This window comes from Caretta caretta, chromosome 10 (assembly GCF_965140235.1).
Source record: "Caretta caretta isolate rCarCar2 chromosome 10, rCarCar1.hap1, whole genome shotgun sequence".
In the NCBI taxonomy this organism is placed as follows: domain Eukaryota; kingdom Metazoa; phylum Chordata; order Testudines; family Cheloniidae; genus Caretta; species Caretta caretta.
In genome coordinates this window covers 82,020,113-82,047,013 of record NC_134215.1, presented here as the reverse complement: position 1 = coordinate 82,047,013, position 26,901 = coordinate 82,020,113, and the positions used below count along the sequence as shown (strand labels likewise).

General features: G+C 40.9%; 1 protein-coding gene across 4 annotated transcripts in view; it reads right to left on the bottom strand.

The window, feature by feature from the left end:
* GLCE (glucuronic acid epimerase) overlaps positions 1 to 26,901 on the bottom strand; it is a 108,140-nt gene that overhangs the window by 71,556 nt on the left and 9,683 nt on the right. The window contains exon 1 of one of the 4 annotated variants that reach the window (XM_048866852.2): positions 42 to 407. The exons of the other annotated variants lie outside the window; for them this stretch is intronic. The gene's annotated coding sequence lies outside the window, so the exon portion shown is untranslated. Of the gene's footprint in view, positions 1 to 41; positions 408 to 26,901 lie in introns of those variants that run through there. 4 annotated transcript variants of the gene reach the window in all.

The window sequence follows — 26,901 nt, the reverse complement described above, 5'->3', positions numbered from 1 at the left end:
TCAGAGATACGCAATCTGAAATGCACAAGTGTGTTACTCACCACCTTCTTCGCATTCCTGACAACTAGTTGCTACTGCAGTTTGCACTCTTTCCACACTGATAATTCCACTGACAAAGTACAAGCCAAGAGAGAACTGCCAATGATGCCACACCAATTCCCTATCAGGATGGAGGAATTACTATTAGTACTGTTCAGCTTCAAGATGGGAACAGCAACCACTTTAATAAGTGAGTTTTATACAGTAGTTCCTTATAGCAACAGTCAGTGGGCTTGTCTACACTTAACAGGGGATCGACGAGCAGTGATCGATGCTTCGGAGGTCGATTTAGCAGGTCTAGTGAAGACCCGCTACATCAGCCGCAGATTGCTCTCCCGTCAACTCCTGTACTCCACCAGATCAAGAAGAGTAGGGGGAGTTGACGGGAGAGCATCTCCAGTCAACATCGCAGAGTGTGGACCCTGCAGTAAGTAGATCTAAGCTACGTCAATTTGAGTTACGCTTTTCACATAACTCAAACTGCGTAGATCAGATTGAATTTCCCCTGTAGACTAGACAAGGCCAGTGAATCCCAGGTATCCCCGTAACTTTCTGCAGGGACAGGAAACTAGAGGAATTATTTGTCCAGCAGTAGGAAGTTGCCACCAAGTCCACTTCTTGCTGACTCAACTGAAAAAACAACCTTTTTGCCTGTCAAGGTGTGCCCCGATGAAGTCTAACATTTGGTACCAATAGGTCAGGCACTTAAACGTGATGATTTTAGATCTCCTCTTTATTCTTGATATAACATCCATGGAAGTATATCGAATTTTACAACAACACTGTTAAAATAGCAGTAAGTCCCTGCATTACAGACCTTGCACTTCAGAAGTGTACAAATGAGGAATGAACTAACAAATAAACTACCTTTATGATTCTGCTATCTAGTGTGAACTGTTTTTATTTGTGTTAGTCCTTGCCCCCTTTCTCCTCCCCCTTCATTTTTCTAATTTAGATTGTGAACTCTTCAGGCCACGAACCATGGCTAATTGCTAAACAATACGCAGAGGTATGACACTAGATAAAATGTTTTATAATTGGGACTGACCTTGCTACTCAGAAATAACTGACATAAGTGCATATACAAGGACTTCTAACGTCCTTGATCAGATAATCCTGTTCACTGACTGCCTTTTGTGTCACCGACAGCTGTGAGGGGGAGAAAAGTGCAGCTAATGTTAGCATTACTTCATTCAACACAACTATAGTTGAAATGATACAACAGCCAACTGAACTCATGTGTCAAGATGGACAAGAGCACCACAAGTATTGAAAGACAAATTTGGACAAGGTAAGGGAGCTAATATTGGAGGCAGCCTTCTGCATTTCTCATTTCAAAGCATTCTACAGAAAAATGCAATGCACAGCTGTGAAGTTAAATTTTGGTGTTTGTCTACAGTTCTGAAGCTAGCATATACAGTTATTGCAATATAGTAATAGGATACTACAGGACGTGTATTAGTAAGCCATTACTATATGCCTTGCATGGTTAAAGGACTTGCCGCCTTAAATTTCAGTATTTCCAAATCAGTATTAACAGATTACAGAGTTATACCCTATTGTATCTTATATAGTTGTTGCAACAACAGAACATTATGCTAGTTTCCAAATTATAACTGAATATCCAAATATGGAAGTTTTAGACAGTCAGCCTCAATGTCTTTTTACTGAAGTCTGTTAAACAGGAAAGAACAGAATTTTATCACAGAATAAGCCTTGGTAGAAGACTATCGAAATATAATACCTGATATGATTTTTAACCCCCAACACTGTCAACATTTATGCTCACTGCAACTAAATGCCCAATTCTGGCACATCCCTAATTCCAGACAATCTGCCCCATGACATGCAGCTTTACCCAGAGTAAGAGTGTGTATCTCATCCAATCAGCTCCACATTCTTCCAGAAAGAAGCTGAAGATGCTCACTTGAGACAATTTTTTCTCAAAGACTCATACCAGGATAAAAACAATTTTGGACACTAGGAAGAGTTGAGTAGGGGAAAGACAAGCTGTTTGATTACTTATGAAGCTTCTCTTTTTAATAACACAACACTGAAGACAGCATACAGATTCACAGATTCCAAGGCCAGAAGGGACCACTGTGATCATCTCGTCTGACCTCCTACATAACACAGACCATAGAACTTCCCCCAAAATAATTCCCAGAGCGGATCTTTTATAAAAACATAAAATCTTGATTTAAAAGTTGTCAGTGAGGGAGAATCCATCATGATCCTTGGTAAATTGTTCCAATGGTGAACTACTCACTTAAAAATGTATGTCTTATTTCAGTCTGAATTTGTCTAGCTTCAACTTCCAGCCACTGGATCATGTTCTACCTCTCTCTCCTAGACTGAAGAACTCTATTAGAGTCAGAGCAGGTCAATGTAGCCAGTAAGGTATCAGCAATTTGCCCAGCTCCAATACCTTATGCCAAAGGGTTAACTAGGTCAATGAAGATTTTTTATGCTGCTTCCTAGAACCGACATGACCTACAGACATCTGATTTTTAGATTAAATCTGGAATGGTCCATCAAACTCAATTTAAAAAAGGAGAAAAAAGGTAGAAAGGTTCTGTTTAAAGGGACACCACTACATACTTAAAAAAAAAAAAACAACCTGCAATTGTTTGCGGCACCCTCATGCAAGACTGTAAACCAAGCTATTCCTTTGGTGTTTTCATCCTCTTATTCGGAACTTTATCACCTGTTAAATAGAGCGGAAGTCAACGTGGCTTCCTGTTGCACCTTCTTGTTGATTTTAGTGATATTCAAATAGCATTTGACTGATAGCACTGGGCCTTGTCTAGAATTAGGAAAAATCAGTATTCCCTTTTCTCTCTCCCAGCATCTCTACTACAGTGCTAGCATAAACAAGGTTCAGTGTTCTCATTGCTCCGTCATATGGATTTTATGGTCTATCCATTTTCAGTGATAAGGAATGGGCAGGTTTCAGAGTAGCAGCCATGTTAGTCTGTATCCGCAAAAAGAAAAGGAGGACTTGTGACACCTTAGAGACGAACAAATTTATTTGAGCCTAAGCTTTCGTGAGCTACAGCTCACTTCATCGGATGCATTCAGTGGAAAATACAGTGGGGAGATTTATATACACAGAGAACATGAAACAATGGGTGTTACCATACACACTATAACATCCGATGAAGTGAGCTGTAACTCACGAAAGCTTATGCTCAAATGAATTTGTTCGTCTCTAAGGTGCCACAAGTCCTCCTTTTCTTTTTAAGGAATGGGCAATGTCTAGTGTTTTATTGAAATAGTGACTGTATATTTTAAATTAGATATTTGATATATAACTATCAAAAATACTTGAGTTTATTCCTCTCAATTTTCTCCTTCTTATCCCCCAATTTCTGCATTATTCTCTCCTCCTCCAGCTCCATTTTTGCCCAACCACTGAAATAGAGCACACAGATTACTTTTCAATAACTTCAAAACTCTACTGGTTCCCAGATGAACAGGATGGTATTTTGGTCCCCTGCGTTATCAATGTGAAGGCAGCAATGTTGTAATGAAAAAGATTTGATCTAAAAGGCTATCCAAATAGCACAAAAGACTTAAAGGTTAAAGAGTACTTATCAGGTAATGAATGGTGGGGGAGATGAAGCCGGAAGGCTGACGCCTTTAGAGTTACATTGAGAATACATGGAATTTTATATTGACATTTGTGTCATTTATTAAAAGCTCTTTTCAGTTTAAATATGGTATTTAAAGTAGGGATGACACCCAATTAACTGCTCAGTATCAAGATTACACTAATATTAATGAAAAATATCAAACGAGAAGGAGTTCTTAATTGTCTGAAGCCACATGTAGCTAAGCTGAAGTAAGCGCATCCCATTCAAAAAAAATTAAGCATCAGTTTTAGCCGACTTAGTTTCCATTCTGATTTTCAGTCACTTTAAATGCTCAATGATTTGAGTTGAGTCCAACTCTCCACTTCTGGGTGGGGGGGGTGGGGTGGGGAGGTGCACAGAACCCAGCTACAAAGATGCTTTCAGTACTGCAGATCTCACTGCTGCATCTCCAGCAAAGGCCTGAGCTAGCAGGTAATGTCTAGCGAACGTGTGAATGGAGCTCCAGGAGGCAGTCCTGTGTATGTCTTGTATCAGGACTTCCTGCAGAGGTGGCCTGTACTCTCATGGAGCGAGCTGTGACACTGTCAGGATGCGGGATGTTTGCAAACCTGTAGCACTCAACAATGCACCCAGAAGCCCGCTTAAAGATTCTGTGAAAGGCTACAGCTTTACCTCACAATCTTTCTGCTACGGCTAGCTTCGTTCTTTGCAGGTAGAATGCCAGGGCATATCAGATGATGATGAAGTGAAGTCTCTTCACCATAAGTGTGGGGTCTTGGAAAAAAGACAGATAAGTGAATACTTTGGTTGATGTTGAATTCAGAAGAAACCTTGGGGGGAAATTTAAGATGGAGGCAAAGGGATTCCTTTTCCTTGTGAAAAACCATAAGAAGGGTCTGTCACGATGGCTCCCAATTCACTGACCGTTCCCGCCAAAATGATAGCCACTAAAAAAAAGAAAAAAAATCAATTTTTGGGTGGGGGCATGGCACATATCTTATTGACACAAGATCATCATCTGAACTCTTGTTGACAAGATTGAGGGACCACGGAGGTGTAGATCTGACCACTGGCTGGAAGATCCTGATCAGCCCCTCCCCCATGAATAGTACTGTATCTGAGCTGGTGAAAACAATGTCCATCTACTGGTGGGAGGAAGGAACTAATCACTGCGAGGTGGACTCATAACGAGCTACTAGAAAGTCTTGAGTTTGTTTTGTTTTTTTTTTTTTTTTTTTTTTTTTAGAGACAGGCGATAATCTAAAACGACTGGAGTATCTGCAGTGACTGGAGAAGGTTGACAGTGCTGCACCCAGGCAGAGAAATGCTTCCATTTAGCTAGGTCCTTGGTGAATCTTTCCTACTTAAATAAGGAGTAAGGATAGCCTTTAACGGGTGCTGAGCAGAAGCATTCTATTTCAGATGCCCATCTCAACACCAGACAATGAGGTGGAGTGAAATTGGATTGGGGTGTCTGATTCTGTCCCCCACCCCCATCTAGAGTTCAGAGGTCTGGGAAGGGGTGAATCTGGATTAGAGGCAGGCTGACATTGTCAGGAGCTCTGGGAATCAAACCTGCCTGGATCAACTGGATGAGAGAAGAATGATGTTGGCCCTGTTGTGATGTATGTTTCGCAGGACATGTGAAAGCTGGGGAATGGGAGAAAAGGCATATCTGAGATAGTTTTTCTTGATAACAGGAGTGCGTTGGCTTGGAAGTTCTGGCCCATGGTTCCTCTGGAGTACTACTAAGGAATTTCTGTTTGTTTTGGATGCAAAGAGGTCCCACTGAGGCATTCCCCACTGAGAGACTATTTCGCTCAGGACACAGTGGTGGATCTCCCCCTCGTAGTCTGCAGAGAAGTGCCTGCTCAGGAGTTCTGAATATCTAGGACGTATGCGGCCTGGACACTGATGCGGTTTCTGATGCACCAGTTTCAAAGCCTGACTACTTCCAGGCAAAGGGGAAGAGATCTTGCTCCACCTTGTTTATGTAAAAGACCATAGTGACATTGTCTGACATCACTTGGATATGGAATGACTACATAAACCTGAGGAAAGCCCTGCAAGTGAGGTGAAGTCAGTACTGATGACAAATCCAGACCCATGCTCGTAGATGGACCCGGTGGATGGCTGTCCTTATGCTTCAGTGCTGGAGTCACCAACAGATCTTTCTTCCTGCACACTTTACCCTCCAGTCTGGGGATTTTCAGTGGTGTCGGTCCCTTAGGGTCCACGTGCAAAGGCTCATCACCCACCTTGACAGACTTGGGGATGGACTGCATCTCTTGTTGACAGTCCTTGACAGAGATCTGTCCTTGCAACCATTAGAGTGCCCCCTATTCTCATGGGAAGCCCTGGAGGAAAAGTCCTTGGGTTTAGGAATTGAAGACTTCTATTCTAAGCACAAGCTTGGAGGGGCGCTGCTTGTCTGTTGAGGCCAATGCACTGGGAGGGTGGATAGGGCGAGTCTCCCTGCCTGGATCAGAGGCGCCTCAGAGCCTTCTCCATCAGATATTTCCTTAGGTGAAGCTCATGAGTTTCACGAATTCTTGGTGGAAACGAAGGACATATTATGCTTTACAGAAATATGCATTTCACCCAAGAAATAGAGGCAGTGCTGCTGATTGCTGCTGCTGATGAAGAAGGAGAAAGGGCAAGAGATGCAGTTCTTGAACCCCTGGACTCCGGGCATAGTCCCAGACCATGGGGACAGCACAGGTTCTGGAACTAGGGTTGCTACCACACACCCCTGACTTGAAGCGGACTCAGTTATATACAGGGTTTACAATTTGGTTCAATGGCTCAGCACCCCCACTATAAAAATTGTTCCAGGACTCCTGGAGGAGGGAGTCCCCAGCAGGTGACAACAAGCTACATTAACTATGCTATAAAACTCTAGCTAAACTAACAGACAAAACTATTTATAGGTTTTATCAAAAAAGCTGGAGAAAACTGAACACAGGATTCCAACTCAGACCACGTGATAGTAAGAAGGAATTGGAGAGACGCTAGTCCGCATTGCCTCTTATGCTCTGGAGCACGAGGAGATCCACTGCGCATATGCAGTCCAATGGACATTGCTTGTTAGAATTTCCAGACTTGGGCACATGACACATACACCCATGTGTAGAACACACCTAGCAACCAGCACTAGAGAGGAAATAAGGGTTATGGAACTCTCCCTGTGATACCCAAACATATTAGAGATATCTGGAAAGTATAACTCAGTCTTCCTTGCTTTTGAGGGCTTGTTAATTCACTGTGTGAAGCTCATCAATCCTTACATGTTTACTCTTAAACTGGAGTGTACTGCAAGGTTTTAAACATTAGATTAGAAAGTAGAAATGCCTGTCATATGCAATGCCTCCTCTCCTTCAAGCTGTATACTCATATCCTATGAGGAACAGGATCACAAGGAAGAATATTCCAGAGATTGTTTCAGTCAGTTTCCATACAAAACCAATCTGAAACCGGTTGACTCTAATCCCAGCATTCCATGGAACAGCATTAGTCAGGCTCCTTCAGCTTTAGAGGTTGAGATGGGACTTTCCTCCAACAATGGCAGCACTGTATGGTTTTTAGACTTTGCAGCTGTGCTAGTTTTTAATTGGCATCTAGTTATCAGGTTCTCTTCAAATTCAGAAGGGCTTTTTTGGTGTACAGGCCAAAATTTGTGAAAGGCAGAATGACCACCCATTTTGCCTCTATGGGCTGTCAGGAGATGCTATTTGGAGTGTGTTTTTAATTTGCATGCAAATAAAGACGTTAAAAATATTAGAACTGGAATGCACCGTATTAAAATAAAATTGAGAATACATGATTAAGAGGAGAGAGACAGATCAAACTGCACTCAAACATGCTTGGATGTTCCTTCATGATACACGAAGATAACGTAAGAGCAATATCAATTGTTTCGCTGCAGTAGTTTATGTTTTATCTGCTGGCTGCAGTCTCTAGAAAGGGAAATGATCACACTTGAGCAGCTTTGACGTTCATTCCAGTAGAGGGCACTACTACACAATGAGAGGACAGACTGGATTATATAAATGTTGCTTTAACTGAAAAAAAAAAGCAAACCTTGTCTTGGAGAAAGACAAAAAATACACTAAGGTGTGTTAAAAGCCAACTTGATTAGTAAGTGGTCTAAAAGTCCGTTGTAAGAAGCTACATGCATGCTACTGAGGAAAAAAACTTATTTAAATGCATTCTTTTAATCTAGTGTTTAGCAATAAGTCAGCATCTTTACATGGTCTATACATAGCAGAAAGCTTTGTACATTATAGGGTCAACACTCGCATGAAGTGCTGTAGCATGAATGAGTAGCGTAGAGAATGTTTCAATACGTTTAAACACTAGTGGTATCCAACTTCACAGTTCCTCAACCAGGTGTTGCATTTGAACAGGACAGGAAAGTCATCTAAGAAATTACTGACCTCAGAGCAGGTTTCAGAGTAACAGCCATGTTAGTCTGTATTCGCAAAAAGAAAAGGAGTACTTGTGGCACCTTAGAGACTAACCAATTTGAGCATAAGCTTTCGTGAGCTGTAGCTCACGAAAGCTTATGCTCAAATAAATTGGTTAATCTCTAAGGTGCCACATGACCTCAAAGCAGTGTTTGTTAAATTGTTGAAAGTGAAGCCCCTTTTAGGAAAATAAAACCAATTGCACATACATATTGGAAGATGTATCCATTAATAGGTGTAGGCCTCTACCATGCTTCCTTTCCTCAAGCAAATCCTTCATACCCACTCAAAACACCCCATGCCCAACCTTCCCTCTGCCCTTCAACCACACTCACTTCAGGAAAAGCCTGGGTTGAACGTCAAAATATGCTCTTACATACTTTGTGAAATCTGTTGCTACTCATTTGAAGCATTACTGGCGTTCACAATATTACCCACTGAAATAAATAGGGTATTCACACCTTCAGGTGCTCTCCAAAAGGGCTTCCATTGACATAGCTAGCTTCATTCAGGGAGTTGGTGTTCCTATACCAACAGGAGACATCCTTCTGTCAGTGTAGACCACATCTACAGGGCTATGCCAGCATAGCTACACCAACATAGCTACACCAGTATAATCCCTGTAGCGCAGACGTGCCCTTATAGATATCAATTTAAGGTCCATGCTGGAGACACTCTTTTCGACAAGGTTGTGTGAAAGCAGCATTGAAAGCCTAAGCCTTAAAGAACAGACTGAAATTTGAAGCTTGGTTTAACAGACAATTTTAAATGTCAGATAAAGCTTCTATTAGCGAGTCAAGCATGTTGGAAACTAGTTAACAGTTGTTTAGTGGACACGTTCCTACTGAGAGTCAAATGACCTCACATCTGAGCAAGATGGCACTTAAATTAGCATTTCAGCACCTACAAATGCCTTTTGCAGTTTTTTGTGGTGAAAAAAGCATCTTACCTTATGAACTCTGTCTATTCGTCCACACATTACAAATCCAGTTGTCTTTTAAAGAAAGGATGAGCTATCGCTGACTTGTTTTATTCATCAAGTAGACTAATATGCATTTAAAATGTTGTTAGTTTGTAGCTCAGTCAACTGAAGTGACCTACTAAAAAGTTACTCTTCGTTTCCACAGCAATACAATCACTGAATTTTTTAACATGTGGGGAAGTCAGCTGAGAAGTATAGTTAGTACATGTTACTATTAAACAGCCACATACTTCTTAAGCCTCAAGTCAACACCCATTAAATTTCAGACTTTAATTGAAGTTTGTTTGGGTATTGAACATTTACACTTTTCTGGGGAAAAGTGTATGTCCTTTAAGAAAGCATGTGAAGAGACAGTAAGTGCTAAGTTAGCCTGTTAGTATAATTGCCTTCCACTATCTTCCGAGAAATGGAAAAGGATAGTCCAATGGTGCAGTATATTCACACTGAATACATACTGCAATTATGTATGAAAATCTACATGGCCAGAATGTAGGACATTAATTTCACCCTCTTGCTTTAAAAAAACACCATAACTGATGCTTAAGACTACAGCTACCTGAAGTTTAAGAATTATTGATCTACAATTGCTCATATAACTTCATACTGTTATGTGTGCAGAGCATGGACTACTTGCACAGCAGACTGTTTCAAAACACATTTGAAGGTTGAAGATAAAACTAGGGAGGGAGACTGCTCACTATGACTCATGAACAAGCACAATTCATTCAGAATTCAAAAGGTACCTGCCTCACTTTCAGTGAATAGACAAACCACCCAATAAAAAGAAACACCCAGAAAACTCAGCTGAACTTCAGGAACTACTGCAATTCCCAAACATGCTGCAAGAGATTCCTGAAGTGGATTATTTCATGAATTGAAGCATAGTATTCTCAGAGAACCATCTCAAAAGCCATGCCAGACAAAGTCTGTTTTCTTACCTAAATAACCTCCTCAGAAAAAACAAAGATCATAGACTCATAGAGTATCAGGGTTGGAAGGGACCTCAGGAGGTCATCTAGTCCAATCCCCTGCTCAAAGCAGGGCCAATCCCCAATTTTTGGCCCAGATCCCTAAATGGCCCCCTTGAGGATTGAACTCACAACCCTGTGTTTAGCAGGCCAATGCTCAAACCACTGAACTATGTTAGACAATAAGACCTAAGCCCCCAACCTGCCAGACACAGGGGGACCTCAGTGTGAGCTAGTGTAACAAAGCTCTTCACATTTTTTTCTTGTCTCAGCCTGCTAATGGGAGGAACTAAAACCACTTGTGAGCACTGGAAGAACACATTACAGCCTAGGTAGAAACAATTTTCCCTCACTCTTAGCTATATTTCACTCCTCTGTTGAATGAAATATGAATAGCTCATCTGTGTCAGAGGCCCTATAATGCTCATAGCACTCATATATGGGATGGGGTTTTGGAACAGAAAAGTCTTATTCTACTCCTGCAGCCACCATGAAGTCCCACATGAACACCTGTTAAATCCTGTGTTGTCAGATTTGTTAAGTATAGCACTTAAATGTCAATATTCCAGAACTAAAAGTAACCTTTAAAAAAAAAGGTGTACCAGTTACTGCAATTTGGATTTAAGAACTTGGAGAGTACAGTAAAAGGCAAATGAGTGATAAAAAAAGCTGAAAGGTTTGTAAACACAAGTGTTTAAAAGTGATTTACAAATCCAAAGTTAATCCTACACTGAGACTATCAAATTTGTTCATCTCCGGATGAGGGTCATGCTAAAATGGCCCCATTCCAATAACAAGGGGAGCAATAACTGAAGTACTTCAGGAGTATTACATTATTGATCGGTGGAAATTTTTTTTTTTTTTTTTTAAATCTAGCTCTGGAGCAGACATGCTATGAGTACACTGAAAATGCTGTAAATTCTTGAAAAATTCTATGCCATTAAACAGCTAAAGCATTCCATGTTCAGATATAAAATTCTGCAGCTGCTCAAGTTTTTGGAAGCATTACACAACAGGGAAGATTTTCTGCTCTAAAATACATTAAAGAAAAATATTTAGGTACTTAAATCTCTAAGCTTTTGGATAGCAAGTTCTTCTTCTAGATCTCCCTCACGAAAGTGGAATGCAGTTAGCACATCTACATTTTTTCATTTTGATGCACCAATTTTCTGTGTTAAGAGGTTTTTAGAACATTGCTACCCCTATAAAACGGCACTGATAAAATTAGGATTTAAAAATGTGACCTACTTTACATGACCACATAGGATTCATGTACGTGGAGGCATTAGACTGTGCATTAATCATTATGCCAACAGGAAGTACTCCATGTCAAGTTGGAATTTCACTGCTAGTTATAAAAGCAGCACCAAAAATCCAATGAAAGCTCGGAGCCATCCTGGCAACCCACTATGGACACGTATACTACTTAATCCATTAAGCACAGTATTCAGTTATGCAGTAACTGGAGCTCCACACTTCAAAAAACAGATGTTCAAATTCTCAAGAACTAGCACTACTTTAAATTAACCAAGAAACAAGAACTAAGTGTTTACACAATATATAAGTTCTCACACCTTTACATACAGAGTACTGAAATACAGAGTAACTTCCCAGACCTGTGAAGAGTTTTCTAAATTTAAATCTTAATAGGTTTTAAAGCTTTCCCACAAGTTAGAGACACTCTAAAAACATGACCACCTGAGATACAGCTCCATTTAACACAAAATCCATGTTTAAAAGTTTACCAGACACCTGCTAACCTGCAACCTATACCTATCAGAGGCCAACCAAGAGGTGGGTCTGACCAGGAAGGTGAAGTGGTAATGAAAATACTCCAGGCTCTCACTGGGACCTCCAGTTGCTGTAGAAGATGACTGAATTCTTACCAGGGTGCTGTTCCCAGACCTAATCCTGAGAATCCTTCTGGAATCAGCTTGTGGCTAATAAGCATTTGATAAGCTGACAGTTCCTCCAGCAAGTTGCTGAAAAAAGAGACCCCCTTTTGACTAGTGGGCTGATCTCTGCTCCTGTAGTCTTCCCCACACCTCCATTTTTGGGGTCCAATTTCACCTCCTACAAATCTGAGATTTTCCAAACAGAGTAAAATTGGCATGATTTGCCATTTTGCCACTGCCCTCAGAGTTCTGAACTACAGCAATGAAACTCACCAGAGCCTTGACAGTTTTTGCTTTGATGCTAAATAAGGCTGTGAGCAGCAGCACTGGAGAGGGCTATGGAGCCAAAAGGAGCACTGAATCAGTTTACTTTCCACTCACATTCAGAAGGCCAGCAATTTTTCTTTTAAATTAAGGTTTCAATCCACAGAATCTTATATTAAGACTTGTACTCACCGGGGCGAGTGAATTTTTCAATCTCTTCATGCATACAATAAGATTCACATGAAAAAAAAATAGTAAATCTCTTTATGCAATTTAACATTTCAATAAGTAGAGTTACGACTCCTACAATAATCTAAGTTTGGTGTATACTGGGAGCTTACCCCAAAGCCATTTATCCATGAGGTAGCACCACCAACACAAACAGGCAAAGCCACTAAGCTCCACAGATGCAAGTCAGTAGTACTCACTGTCATTAGCAGTTTGAGTGAGTGCAGCTACATCAGAGGTTGGAGTCAGGTTAAATCCCCCCATGTAGACAAGGCTTATTCCCTGCTCTTCCACTGACTTTCTGGTTCTCCATTTCCACCATTGTTAGAACAAATGTTACACTATTAACCTACCTCAAAAGGTTTAGAGGTTTGTAAGTCTTCATGACCCATGAAAGAAAGGAACAGAACTAGAAGAATTGCAAGGAACGGAAAAGTGCCAGACTGTATACCATGCAATTTTGGGTACTTGTTATCAGCCACTGGCACAATGGCAAATCCCAGCAGAAAAGTACATAGGGAGACTGTGAAGACCATATCTCCAAACTTACGGTCAGCACTGTATGCAAACAGAGAAATACACTATTTTTTTTTTAAAACTGCAACCTTATTCTGCCCCTTACAGCAGAATAAGGGATCTCACAGAAACCATTACCTTCATTGCTATAAATGTTGTGCAACCTAGTTTACTTTGCTATACTGTAAAACAGAACCTACCAAAGACTGAAAACTACACTTTTCCCTTGCTGTTGTCAAAGATACCCTGATGTAATTTGTTGACATTTATCATTAAGGAGAGAGAGAGACTTCTGAAAGCCTTACAAAGGAATAAAGCTTCTTAGGATTTAAAAAAGCCTACATTAAACAGTAGGGATGGCAAGAAAGGATTAGTCCTACAGATTGAGACATTACAGTGAAACACAAAGTTCTGAAATAACTAAGCTAAGAGGAGGTATTGAGTGATTTTCAGCACTGCTAACAAACTTTGTCCTCAAATATTTATTTACCAAGTACAGAATATGAAAGTTAGGTTGACCGCAATAAGTTAGTCACTCAAATGTTAGCTGCATTTTTCTTTTGACACTAGGTTAGACTTTTTTTAAAACAAAAAATATATTCATTTGCTACACACACAATAGAAGAACAAAAGAACCATTAAATTCTTTAGCTTTCTGGGAAGCTCTTTCAATAACATCTTTTCCATCTCTGCAGACAGTTACACAACTGTCTATATTTTCTAATAAATCTCATGATGCTTTGAGTAAGTAGAGGATAGAATCTTATTTGCAGAAGTAGCAAGATGATGTGATAGAAGTTCCATTTAACATTTATAAACTCTGATCAATTCAGTTTTTTTCCTGGGTTTGCTGTCTTGCAATTTCAATGCATCTTGCGTACCCGAACCTCCACCTCAAAATGAATGCACTACTTGTGGCAAAGCAAAAACACACAATGAAAACAAGGTATAAACACTAACATTTTGGAACAGGAGCATTTGGCGTTTGTGAGAAAAAAGTCTGAAAGCTACATTTAAATTATCTGCAGAATGGTTGCTTCAAGGCCATGTTGAATTGGCTTAATAATATATATGTGTAACAGGGGAATTCATTCCTATTTACACAAGCAATCAGAACACCTGTAAAACCATGACCAATGGTTTAATTCAAGAGCCACTGAAGTCAAAGGAAATCTTTCCATTAATGGTAGTTCAGTGCCTAAAGACCAATTTTTCAAGAGAGCTCAGCTACTATTTTGGCTCTCAAAAGAAGTGACTGGCACCAAGCTGCTTCTCAACAGGAACTGCTTTGTGCTGAGCACTTTGACAATCTGATTGCTCCCATTTAGGCACCCAAATGAAACAGAGCTTTTTGAAAAGTCTGACCCTAAGTGTGGGGGACCTGCACAACAGGCTCAAACCATACTGTCTCCTAAAAAGACAAAAAACACACTTCTACCCACCCCTCTATCAGAAGCCTTCAAGCTTTGTCCTCTCCTCAAAGTAATGTTTCTATAGAGACACCCTTAATTTTCTTTTGCTATATCCATCCCTTGTATTCACAGACTATCTTGATTAGTCTACACTTTTCTTAAGCCTGTGCTTCTGGCCTTGAGTTGAGAGATCTCTTTAATACTCAGAGAAGCTATCTGAGAAAGTAGACAGGATCCCTGAATTGGCCCTGCTCAACTGCTGAAGCACTGGGGTAGGTGGAGGATCTACTGTTAAGCCAATCAAGGCTGGGGACTCCTTTGAAATGATCCTATAAAGACCCTATCCTTGCCAGAAGAAGACAGAGAGGAGAGGAAACAGACTTCTAGAGAGCTGCTGAGAAAGCACCTGGCTTTGATCCTAGAGACAGAAGCCTGGGAAGTGGGGTCTCTGCACTTTCACCAGGTGTGCCTGTAGAGGGTACCTATAGGATATCACAAGAAAGGTGAGAAAGTACCTTTTGCTTGCCTCCAAGCCTTTAAAAAGGTAGGTGAAACAGCAGCTCCATGCCTGATGCAGCCGTGGATTCTCATGTTAGGAACCTTGATATTTTCTGACAAGATGGTTCTGCATTTCAGCGTACGCAGCCTTTTAAGACGTGCAGAGAAACCTCTAACCCAGTAAAAAGCACATTCTCTAAATCAGCATAGTTCTGAACAGAAAATTAGATAAAGAAATAAGACTAATGGCTTTCCAACAAAATTCACTGAAAGAAACACTGTCCAAACTCAAATACCCAGCACATTCTACTATTTAAACCTAATAGCAGCTTACGAGCATATAAAATCGTGTCTTAGGTAAAGATTCAATTGCCTGTACTGTATGTTAATTTTATGAGCAAAAGGTAGGATAAATGTGACACCCAAGTTTTAAAGTCATATAGATATAAAATTAAGTTTTTAAAGCCAACTTAGAAATTAAACAGACCTTCAAACTGACTCTCCCCCCAGTTTTATAACATGTAAATTAAGATGCTTACACACTCCCCAGTACAATACTTACTGTTCTTATACATGAGTAAATCAAGTTTAGTTGAGCTCCAGGGATCTGAACAGAGGCAGTGTGCCCAATTCATCAGCACTATATTTTGATTAATACCATTCTCCATATCTTTGCACTCACTTCACCTTGGGCAGTGCAGGGCAATGGGGACATTAGGTTTTACGTATTCAGAAATGTCAAAGAATATAAATGTACCACAGTTTAGTAAATGCCAATGTGCACGTCTTCCCTACAAAGAATGCACCCTTATAATCCGCAGTCAATTCCAGTACTATCTCAAGCCCTCCCATTTCACCAGTTTTCAAACCACACAGACAAGATACAAGAAGGTGAAGCGGTAAATGACAAATCTTCTAGGAGAGGCCACTAGTGACACGGTCACAATGTTCGCCAAAGAAGAAAGTTCGCCAAAGGCCTCGGGTATCTCTACACTGCAATCAGGAGGTCTGATTGCAGCACACGTAGCTTGCTTGAGCTAGCTTGCTAAAAATAGCAGCGGTGCCATGGCATCAAGGGCTAGGCAGGGTCCCACCTCCTGACTGCAGGGAATATACCCTTTCCCTACTATGGAGACAGGACACAATCTACCTACCTGCCTTTCGCAATTTCCTCACTGCAAGCCAATCTGCACTGCCACTGAACTTAATGAGAGTTTCGGCATTGACTTCAATGAATGAGGATTTAGTTTAGAAAGTTTTGAATTGAATCAACTCAAAATAAGTGATAGGATTGGTATGTGAACTTTTCTATTGTGACAGTAAGGGTAGGATTGCTGGTACATATTGCTAGTTTATTTTTAAGTATTTTCTCATAAATAAAATAGTAGTCCACCCCCACTGGAAATAGTTTTTAGCCTTTGGGCAATCATACATTAACCTAAACACTTCTGGCTCAAACAGAAGAACTCTTAATTTTATGGAAGTAGCAGGGAAAAGGTAACATTTGATTCAGAAAAGCCAGAAGAAACACCTGACTGACAGTAAAATAGAACCTCAAAGATACGACCACCAGAGTTATGGCCTAACCGGTCAACCAGACACCTAGTAAATCCAGAAGTAACCAATCGGGCAGCAGCAGAGACCAAAAAAAGCAAATACAGTACTGTGCCTGTATTGCATCTTAAAGGTAGGCACATCTGGACTGCTTGTCCCCACCCCTCACCCCCACCCTGGGGGCAGCCACTTACAGCAAGACGCTGGGGCTGCCAGAGCCAGCCAGCAGAGCAGGAGCAGGGCTGGGTTCTGCACCACTTTCACTCCTCCTCCCCACGCCCCGTTGGGAGGGGGGACGCGCTGTTTTCTCAAAAACACACACACACCTCTCTGCCTGGAGGGGAACAAGCTTGCAAACTCATGCTGGGGCTGACTAGTGAGCTCAGCTGCTGCCGAAGCCCAGCCTGAAGCATCAGCTGCTGCATCTGGAGTCCAAACTGCGCTATGTTCAGAGTTACAAATAACCTCCATTCCTGAAGCATCCATAACGCGGAGATTCTATTATATACACTTTTCTTAGAACTTCAAAAGAAAAATCCATTGCACAGAAATAAACTACATTTCCCTGCGATTTCATTGTCCACTTGGTTCAAAGAGCATCCGTTGCAGTCAGCCTTACATTATGCCTAGTTATGGAACGCATGTTAGGAATACAAAAGAAAGATTCTCTTCAGGGTATGTGACTTGACATTTTAACAATTGTTGTGCTAATATTTTACTTCTAAGCCACATTTACCCATAACACAAGTGAATTTCAAGATGTCACAGAAACTGCCAGCTTTCATAATGCCGTGAAAATGACGTGACAAATTCTCTCCTCAATAGGTTCTTTCAGAAAAGTTATTTCCTTCTGAGGTTAAGGGTTTATTAGATTATGAAAAACTATCTTCAGACAAACCTGTGAGGTACAGACAAGTTTTAAACATTAAGCAACCAAGTCTACAGGATTCTTTGTAACGTCTCTCTGTTTCTAATACAAGTCATGTGTGTACGTCTGCACCAAGGTCTAATGAAACCAAACCTGTATACAATTTCAGATTGCATGGCTACCTGAAAAATTAAGTTTGAGAATTTTATGTAGTAGAAAATGGTTATGGAAGCTTCATTTGAATGCCAACTAACAAGAAGTGTCCTACCTTAATCCTAGTGAGGTACAGAACCAAGGTATTCCATTTATTTTATTAAATGTGTTGAGACAGAAGTTAGCTATCTACTATAGCACCCAACCTATTGGTATTTATGTTCAATTTTTATTTTAATACAGTATTTTATGGACTGCAGCTTTTTTTAATACAGCAAATATCCTGCTCTTAAAAGGTGCCAGATTTAGAGCCCTGAAGGCTTCATCCGCAGACAGGGTACACAGAAGTGTAGTGACAATTCAAGTACTCCCCATACGGCCTCTACTATAAATCTTAATTAGGACTAGACTGCCTGATTGTAGGTTACACTAAATTCTAAGCCCCCCAAAAATATAGCTGAGTAAATTAAATTTGTAACCAACAAATAATATTTAATCAGGCAGCCTATAAGTCAAATTTTAATCACCAGTGACACTAGCCAAGTTGCCAACTCTCAAATCAAGAAATACCAGCTCATTTTCAACTCTAATGGTGCTGGCAGCGCCGGCAAAATTCAGAAGATCTGGGCAGAAGGTGGCGTACTCAAGATAAAGAGAGTAATTAAAACCTCATTTTCTCATTTCCTCTTAAACTAACAATGAGCATTCTTTTAGAGAATCTCGTTACCATGGCTTTCGTGTTCCATGACGCTTCCAATATTTCAACTGGCATTCAACAGTTATTAAAAATCTAGCCTAAAAATTATGCAAAGTTTATTCTGAAGAAAAATATTTTATAGTGAATGAATGATTACGAAAGGTATATCACGCCATAACTTTGCACACCATTTTACACAGATTAACATATACCCTACCCCTGCCTCCACCCCAAAAAAAATCACATTTAAATATAGGACATGAAGATAGAGAAGTCAAGGTGATTGGGAAAGAAAGGACAATGCTTAAAATAAAGAGTGAGCCATTATGTAAAGTGCCAGTTATATGTTTTAGTATTTTTACACAAAGACTGAGTGCAAGACGAGAGAAGTAAACAGCACAGGAGGGGAAGTCTGAGTGAAAATAAAGACTAAAGAAAGCAGATTTTGAAAGCAGGAGAAAGGAGGACACTTGGTGGATGAGAAAACAGACATCATTCCAGGTACAGAAAACAGTTTTCAAATAGGCAAAGACAAGAGGAGAAAAGTAAAGTAATGGAGCCACAAGGTAAGAGTGAATAGCATGCAAGAGAGAAATGGAGCAGGGAATGAGATTCGAAGCAAGCAGAAGTTATGCAACATCTAATATGAGCATAAGAAGTTTGAACTGTTGGTGGAAAGAGACCAGGGGCTAGTCAAGTGAGTTGAGAAAGAGGATGATCTGGTCCAAGAAGTAACTATAACAGGACCGCTTGGAAATAGTGACCATAATATAACAACATTTAACATTCCTGTGGTGGGAAGAAGATCTCAACAGGTCAACACTCTGGCATTTAATTTCAGAAAGGGGAACTATGCAAAAATGAGGAGGTTAGTAAACAGAAATTAAAAGGTACAATGACTAGAGTGAAATCCCTGCAAGCTGCATGGATAATTTTCAAAGACACCATAACAGGGGCTCAACTGAAATATGTACCCCAAATTAAAAAAACACAGTAAAAGAACTAAAAAAAGAGCCACCGTGGCTAAACAACCATGTAAAAGAAGCAGTGAGAGATAAAAAGACATCTTTTTTAAAAGTGCAAGTTAAATCCTAGTGAGGTAAATAGAAAAGAGCATAAACACTGCCAAATTAAATGTAAAAATGTAGTAAGAAAATCCAAAAAAGAGTTTGAAGAACGGCTAGCCAAAAACTCAAAAGGTAATAAAATGTTTAAGTATATCAGAAGCAGGAAGCCTGCTAAACCACCAGTGGGGCCCCTAGACGATCAAGATACAAAAGGAACACTTAAAGATGATAAAGTCATTGTGGAGAAACTAAATGAATTCTTTGCTTCAGACGTCACGGCTGAGGATGTTAGGGAGATTCCCAAACCTGAGCCTTCTTTTGTAGGTGAAAAGAAAAGGAGTACTTGTGACACCTTAGAGGCTAACAAATTTATTTGAGCATAAGCTTTTGAGAGCTACAGCTCACTTCATCGGTGAGCTGTAGCTCACGAAAGCTTATGCTCAAATAAATTTGTTAGCCTCTAAGGTGCCACAAGTACTCCTTTTCTTTTTGCAAATACAGACTAACACGGCTGCTACTCTGAAACCTGTCATTTTGTAGGTGATAAATCTGAGGAATTGTCACAGATTGAAGTGCCACTAGAGGAGGTTTTGGAATTAATTGAGAAACTTAACAGTAACAAGTCACCAAGACCAGATGGCATTCGCCCAAGAGTTCTGAAAGAACTCAAATGTGAAATTGTGGAACTATTAACTGAAGTTTGTAACCTGTCCTTTAAAATTAGCTACTATACCCAATGACTGGAAGATAGCTAATGTAGCGCCAATATTTAAGAAGGGCTCTAGAGGTGATCCTGGCAATTACAGACCAGTAAGTCTAACATCTGTACCGGGCAAATTAGTTGAAATATTAGTAAAGAATAAAATTGTCAGACACATAGAAGAACATAAATTGTAGCGCAAAAGTCAACATGGTTTCTGTAAAGGGAGATCAGGTCTTACTAATCTATTAGAGTTCTTTGCAGGGGTCAACAAACATGTGGACAAGGGGGATCCAGTGGACACAGTGTACTTAGATTTCCAGAAAGCCTTTGACAAGGTCCCTCACCACAGGCTCTTACGTAAATTAAGTTGTCATGGGATAAGAGGGAAGATCCTTTCATGGATTGAGAACTGGTTAAAAGACAGGGAACAAAGGGTAGGAATAAATGGTAAATTTTCAGAATGGACAGGGGGTAACTAGGGGTGTTCCCCCAGGGTCAGTCCTAGGACCAATCCTATTCAACCTATTCATAAATGATCTGGAGAAAGGGGGAAACAGTGAGCTGGCAAAGTTTGCAGACAATACTAAACTGCTCAAGATAGTTAAGACCAAAGCAGACTGTGAAGAACTTCAAAAAGATCTCACAAAACTAAGTGATTGGGCAACAAAATGGCAAATGAAATTTAATGTGGATAAATGTAAAGTAATGCACATTGGAAAAAATAACCCCAACTATACATTCAATATGATGGGGGCTAATTTAGCTACGAATAATCAGGAGAAAGATCTTGGAGTCATCGTGGATAGTTCTCTGAAGACGTCCACGCAGTGTGCAGCAGCGGTCAAAAAAACAAACAGGATGTTAGGAATCATTAAAAAAGGGATAGAAAATATCTTATTGCCCTTATATAAATCCATGGTACGCCCACACCTTGAATAACGCGTACAGATGTGGTCCCCTCATCTCAAAAAAGATACACCGGCATTAGAAAAGGTTCAGAAAAGAGCAACTAAAATGATTAGGGGTTTGGAACAGGTCCCATATGAGGAGAGATTAAAGAGGCTAGGACTTTTCAGGATGGAAAAGAGACAGAGGGGGGATATTATAGAGGTATATAAAATCATGAGTGGTGTGGAGAAAGTGAATGAGGAAAACGTTATTTACTTGTTCCCATAATATAAGAACTAGGGGCCACCAAATGAACTTAAAGGGTAGCAGTTAAAAAAAATAAAAGGAAGTTCTTCTTCACTCAGCACAGTCAGGCTGTGGAACTCCCTGCCTGAGGAGGTTGTGAAGGCTAAGACTATAACAGGGTTTAAAAGAGAACTGGATAAATTCACGGAGGTTAAGTCCATTAATGGCTATTAGCCAGGATGGGTAAGGAATGGTGTCCCTAGACTGTTTGTCAGAGGATGGAGATGGATGGCAAGAGAGAGATCACTAGATCATTACCTGTGAGGTTCACTCCCTCTGGGGCACCTGGCATTAGTCACTGTTGGTGGACAGGATGCTGGGCTGGATGGACCTTTGGTCTGACACAGCATGGCCATTCTTATGTTCTTAGGACATTAAGATGAAGCCAAATTCTGCTCTTGATTCAGAAATTACATCCACTGTGTGACTTCACAGAAGTAAATGGAGTTACTCTAGACTTACAGCTGTGTAAACTGCGGTATCTCTCAAGTGCTCTCAATTTCCTGGAAAAAACCAGTTTCGGACAGGGCACTGGTAAATATTAGCTTAACCACAGGTCCCCAGAGTGTGGGGCATGCCCCCCTAGGGGGCCATGGAGGAACATTCTGGGGCAGGTGGGAGGGTCCAGGTCCAGCCCTCCCCAACCCCAGCTCTGCTCAGGTCCCAACCCCCAGCCACATCCCCAGCTCCTGGCCCCATGTATGGCCCTGTCCCCAGCCTCAGCATGGCCCCATGCCAGCCCCCAACCTTGGCTGCTGGCCATGGCTCCATTCCTGGCCTGGGGCCATGGCTGGGGGAAAGGCCGGGAGTGGGGCCACACCTGGCCACAGGCTCAACTGCTGGCTCCCACCACAGCCCAGCTGTGGCTCCGCTCCTGCCCCAGCCTCAGCCCCCTTACCCCATCTGCATCAGCCCCCACTCCAGGCCCCAGCTCCGGAGTGGGGGGAGAGGGGGGAAGGAGGGGCAGGAGAAGCACGGACGGGGTAAAAGGGAGCGTGATCCTCAAAAGTTTGGGGACCCCACTGGCTTAAGCCCAGTTTAAACTAGGAAACTGGGAAAAATAATTGCATCATTGCCCAGCAAGTCCAACAAGCATAGAATGAATTTTTTTGGACTTTGGATACAGCCATTTAAAACGGAGGAATAGAGTTGGTCTATCCACTACATCAAAGTCAGTCTTCTGCTACAGAATGCTGCATGGCCAAATGGACACGGACTGGTATCTGCAACTCTGCATGCTTCTGGCTGCTTAATGCTGCAAGCCTACAATCCTGCATTACTAACGATTTTCATATAATTGAATGTTTTCATCTTGTTTATACAATATTGAAAACTGAAGTGTGTCATAACACTTATAACTTCCTTGAGAAAATACTGAACCAAAATGTATAGACATTCCAATATTCAGTATTATTACATATTAGTATTATGCCAACTGCAGTTTTACTTTATTTGTACAAACCTTAATTAATCTACAGAACCACCGTTTTATGTAACACTTTGAATATGCAACTAAAACTAAGTAATGTGATGTGAGCTAGTATTAATGGGGGATTTTAACTTGCCTGATATCTGCTGAAAGACTAATACAACAAAACATAATATGTCCTGCAAGTTCTTAGCATGTGTAGGGGACGACTTTCCGATTCAGATAACTGAGGAAACAATTAGGGGGTCCATCTATTTTGGATCTGGTGTTGACCAACAGGAATGGAATTAGTTGCGAACGCAAAGGTGGTCAGGAACTTGGGAAGAAGGGATCATGAGATGGATGAATTCAACATCCTAGGAAAGGAAGACATGAGAACAGCAAAACAAGGACACTGGACTTCAGAAAGGCAGATTTCAACCAACTCAGAAATAGTAGGCAAGGTCCCATGGAAAGACCAATTAGTAAACAAAGGAGTGGAAGGGGGCTGTCAGTTCCTAAAATGATGCAATACTTGATGCTCAATATCAAGCTATTCCAGTGCAGAGGAAAGAGAAGAGTCATAGGAGGCTGATGTGGCCACACAAGGAGCTTTTTAGCTATCTAAAAACCAAAAAGGATACATATAGGAAATGGAAGGAGGGGCATGTCACCAAGGATGTATACATGGGAATAGCACGAGTGTGCAGGGACAAAAATCAGGAAAGTCAAAGCTTGAGTTACGGCTGGCAAGAAAAGTTAGACAACAAGAAGGGGTTCTACAAATACGTCAGACAAAAAAGAAAGATCAAGGATGATGGGCCCACTGATCAGTGGAGGTGGTGAGCTAGATAACAGAAGATGCTAGGAAGGCAGCGCTGCTCAATGTCAACTTTGCTTCAGTCTTCACACAAAAAACATGTGACCAGAAGACTAGCAAAGTTATCATAGACAATAAAGGGGAAGCGATGCAGATCAGGATAAGTAAAAGATCTTCTGACTAATTTGAATGAATTCAAATCAGCAGGGCCTGATGCTATTCACCCAGGATGCTGAAGGAATTACCTGAAGAAATCTCAGAGACCCCAGCAATAATATTTACAAACTCATGGATGACAGCAGAAGGGCTGACATAGGGTCCATCTTTAAAAAGGGGGGGAGGGGAGGAGAAGCTGGGGAACTATAGACCAGTCAGCCTAACCTCGATACCTGGGAAGCTACAGAATAATGTATAAAACATTCAATGTGCGATTACCTGGAGGATGAAGGGGTGATCGCTAGCAGCCAGTATGGATTTACTAAGAACAAATCATACCAAACCAATTTGATTTCCTTCTTTGACATGAACAAGGAGTCCAGTGGCACCTTAAAGACTAACAGATTTATTTGGGCATAAGCTTTCATGGGTAAAAAAAACCCACTTCTTCAGATTTGCCCAAATAAATCTAAGAAGAAAAGGAGTACTTGTGGCACCTTAGAGACTAACCAATTAGTCTCTAAGGTGCCACAAGTACTCCTTTTCTTTTTGCGAATACAGACTAACATGGCTGTTACTCTGAAACCTACCAAATAAATCTGTTAGTCTTTAAGGTGCTACTGGATTCCTCGTTACTTTTGTGGATACAGACTAACACAGCTACCCCTCTGATTCTTTGACAAGGTAACTGGTTTGGTAGATAGGGGGAATGCAGTGGACATAACATACCTGAACTTTAGCAAGGCTCTTGACACAGTCCCACACGACATTTTCATGAGTAAGCTGGAGAAATGCAGGCTTAGTGGAACTACCGTTAAGTGGCTACATAATTGGTTAAACAGCCATAAACAAAGAGTAACTATTAATGGAATGATGTCAGGTTGGAAGAAGGTCTCAAGTGAGGTTCCACAGGAATCTGAGTCCAGTGTTATTTAACATCTTTATTAATTACCTGGATGTAGGAATAGGGAGCAGCATACTGATCAAATGTGGAGATGACCTAAAGCTAGGGGGAGTTGTTAACACTTCGGAGGATAGAGCTAAAATTCAGAGGGATCTTGATAAATTGGAGAATCTGGCTATAGACAGCACAATGAAATTCAGCAAAGATGTAACGTGCTACACATAGGGAAGAAAAACCAAAATTTACAAATACAGAATGGGAGATAACTGGCTTGAAAACATCACTGCTGAGAAATATCTGGGAGTTGTGGTGGATCACAATCTCAACATGAGTCAACAACATGATGCTGTTGCAAAAAGCAAAGACAATTTTGGGTTGCATTAACAGAGGCAGAGCATGCAGGTCATGGGAGGTGATACTACTGCTTTACTCTATGCTGGTTAGTCATCAGCTGGAGTACTGTGTCCAGTTTTGGTCACTAGTTTATAGAAAGGATGTAGAGAAACTGGAAAGGATCCAGAGGCAAGCAGCAAAGATTATCAAAGGGATGGAATGCAAGCCCCATGAGCAAAGACTGAAAGAATGGGTATGTTTAGTTTGGAAAATAGGAGATTAAGGGAGGGACATGACAGCGATCTTCAAATACTTGAAAGGCTGCCATAAAAAGATGGAGAAAAGTGGTCAGTCTCTTGCCACAGTGGGCAGGACAAGAGGCCATGTGTTCAAACTACAGCACAGCAGATTTAGAGTAAATCTCAGGAAAAACTTCCTAACTGTAAGAACAGTAGGACAGTGGAACAAGCTGCCTAAGGAAGACATGGAAGCTCCTTCATTGGAGGTTTTCAAAAAGAGGCTGGATAGCCATCTAGCTTGGGTGGTTTAGACCCAACAAATCCTGCATTTTGGTGGGGATTAGATTAGATGACCCTTGCTGACCCCTCTAGCCCTATGGTTCTATAAAACAGTTTTTGAAATAGAAAATGCCTTTAACTGGGTCTAGCTAGCTTTTCCCATAGCAGTAAAAGCCATTATTTTACCTGGTAAAAACCACCGCCAGTTAACACCCTGCCATCCCTGTACCGATCCTCTGAACTTTGTATAGGTGCATAAAATCTTTAGTGCAATGGTTCCCAAACTTGTTTTGCCGCTTGTGCAGGGAAAGCCCCTGGCGGGCCGGTTTGTTTACCTGCCGCATCTGCAGGTTCAGCGGATCACTGTTTACCTGCCGTGTCTGCAGGTTTGGCCAACCGGCCCGGCCTGCCAGGGGCTTTTCCTGCACAAGCAGCAGAACAAGTTTGGGAATCACTGCTTTAGTGTAATAATTCTGCTAATTTGTAATATAGCGAAAGGTAAGTCAAAACAGTACACAACATCTCTGGACACATTCACTCTGCAGCCCACGCAAAATATCAGATTTCCCTCACTTGAGAGTCTGCTGAAATGGTCAATCTGTTCTGAAGGCCTTTGGAAGTCAAAATATTAAATGGTTTAGAATGCCAGTAAGACTTGAATCCCACATTACTTCATGTAGTTCTCATCAAACTTTTTAAAAAAAAAAAATATTTTTTTAATGACCCAAATGGTAAAGTAACCATTTTGAGAAATCACATAGTAACTGCATAAGAAATCTACCTTTTAATCTTATGGCTCAATCAATTGTTTGGAGACCCACTTAAATTAATCTTATTGAAGCTCAGCTTCTCATTTCACTGTTACCAGTGAGGGAACAGAAAGTCTGCCAAAACAGCAAGATGCTATTAGGCAAAGAAAGCCACAAAATGATGATATGTATGCAGGATAAAGGCAGCGTTCTGATTATTACCACCACCTATTTATATTACAGCAGTACCCGACATGTCAGTCAAGATAAGTGCCCCATTGTATTCAGGGCTGTACAAATATAGAATAACGTCCCTTATTTTATTTTTCAAGTCTAAAATCAATACCCCAATCTAGTTAGTGTAATTCTATAATAAAGACAGGAAATGTCTCAACTAACTAGCGACTACATCATCCCCAAAATAGTTATTTTTTCCTGTTGAGGTAGCACTGTAAAAAACAGCATTATAAAGCATTCTATTGTCAAAGAATGTTGGACAGTAAAAAGAGCTCAGGACACTTGCTTTGCAGAGAACTGCTGCCAAATGCTGCCAGGTCCAGCTTCTCTTCTGTCTGGGCCACCGGCCAGACACTAATGTTTTAGGCACCTACTAATTTTTAGCAGTGTAATATACTGCATAATACCACCCAGACAGCCTTCCCACGACGACGTGAGGATGCTTTACTGAACTTTTATCTCATGCTTTAACATTTTGCTATTGTTTCCATAATAAAGGTAATGTTGATCTTAGCCTACTACTACTAGGAGAAAGGGGATATGGCGGTTCACAAGACCATCACTTCAAAAACGAATGCCCATATTTCCTTTCCCTATACAAATGCTTTCACTTTACTTTTAAGTTGCTTCTCATATTTGGGAACATGATGGCAGAAACCACCACATACTTGGTACA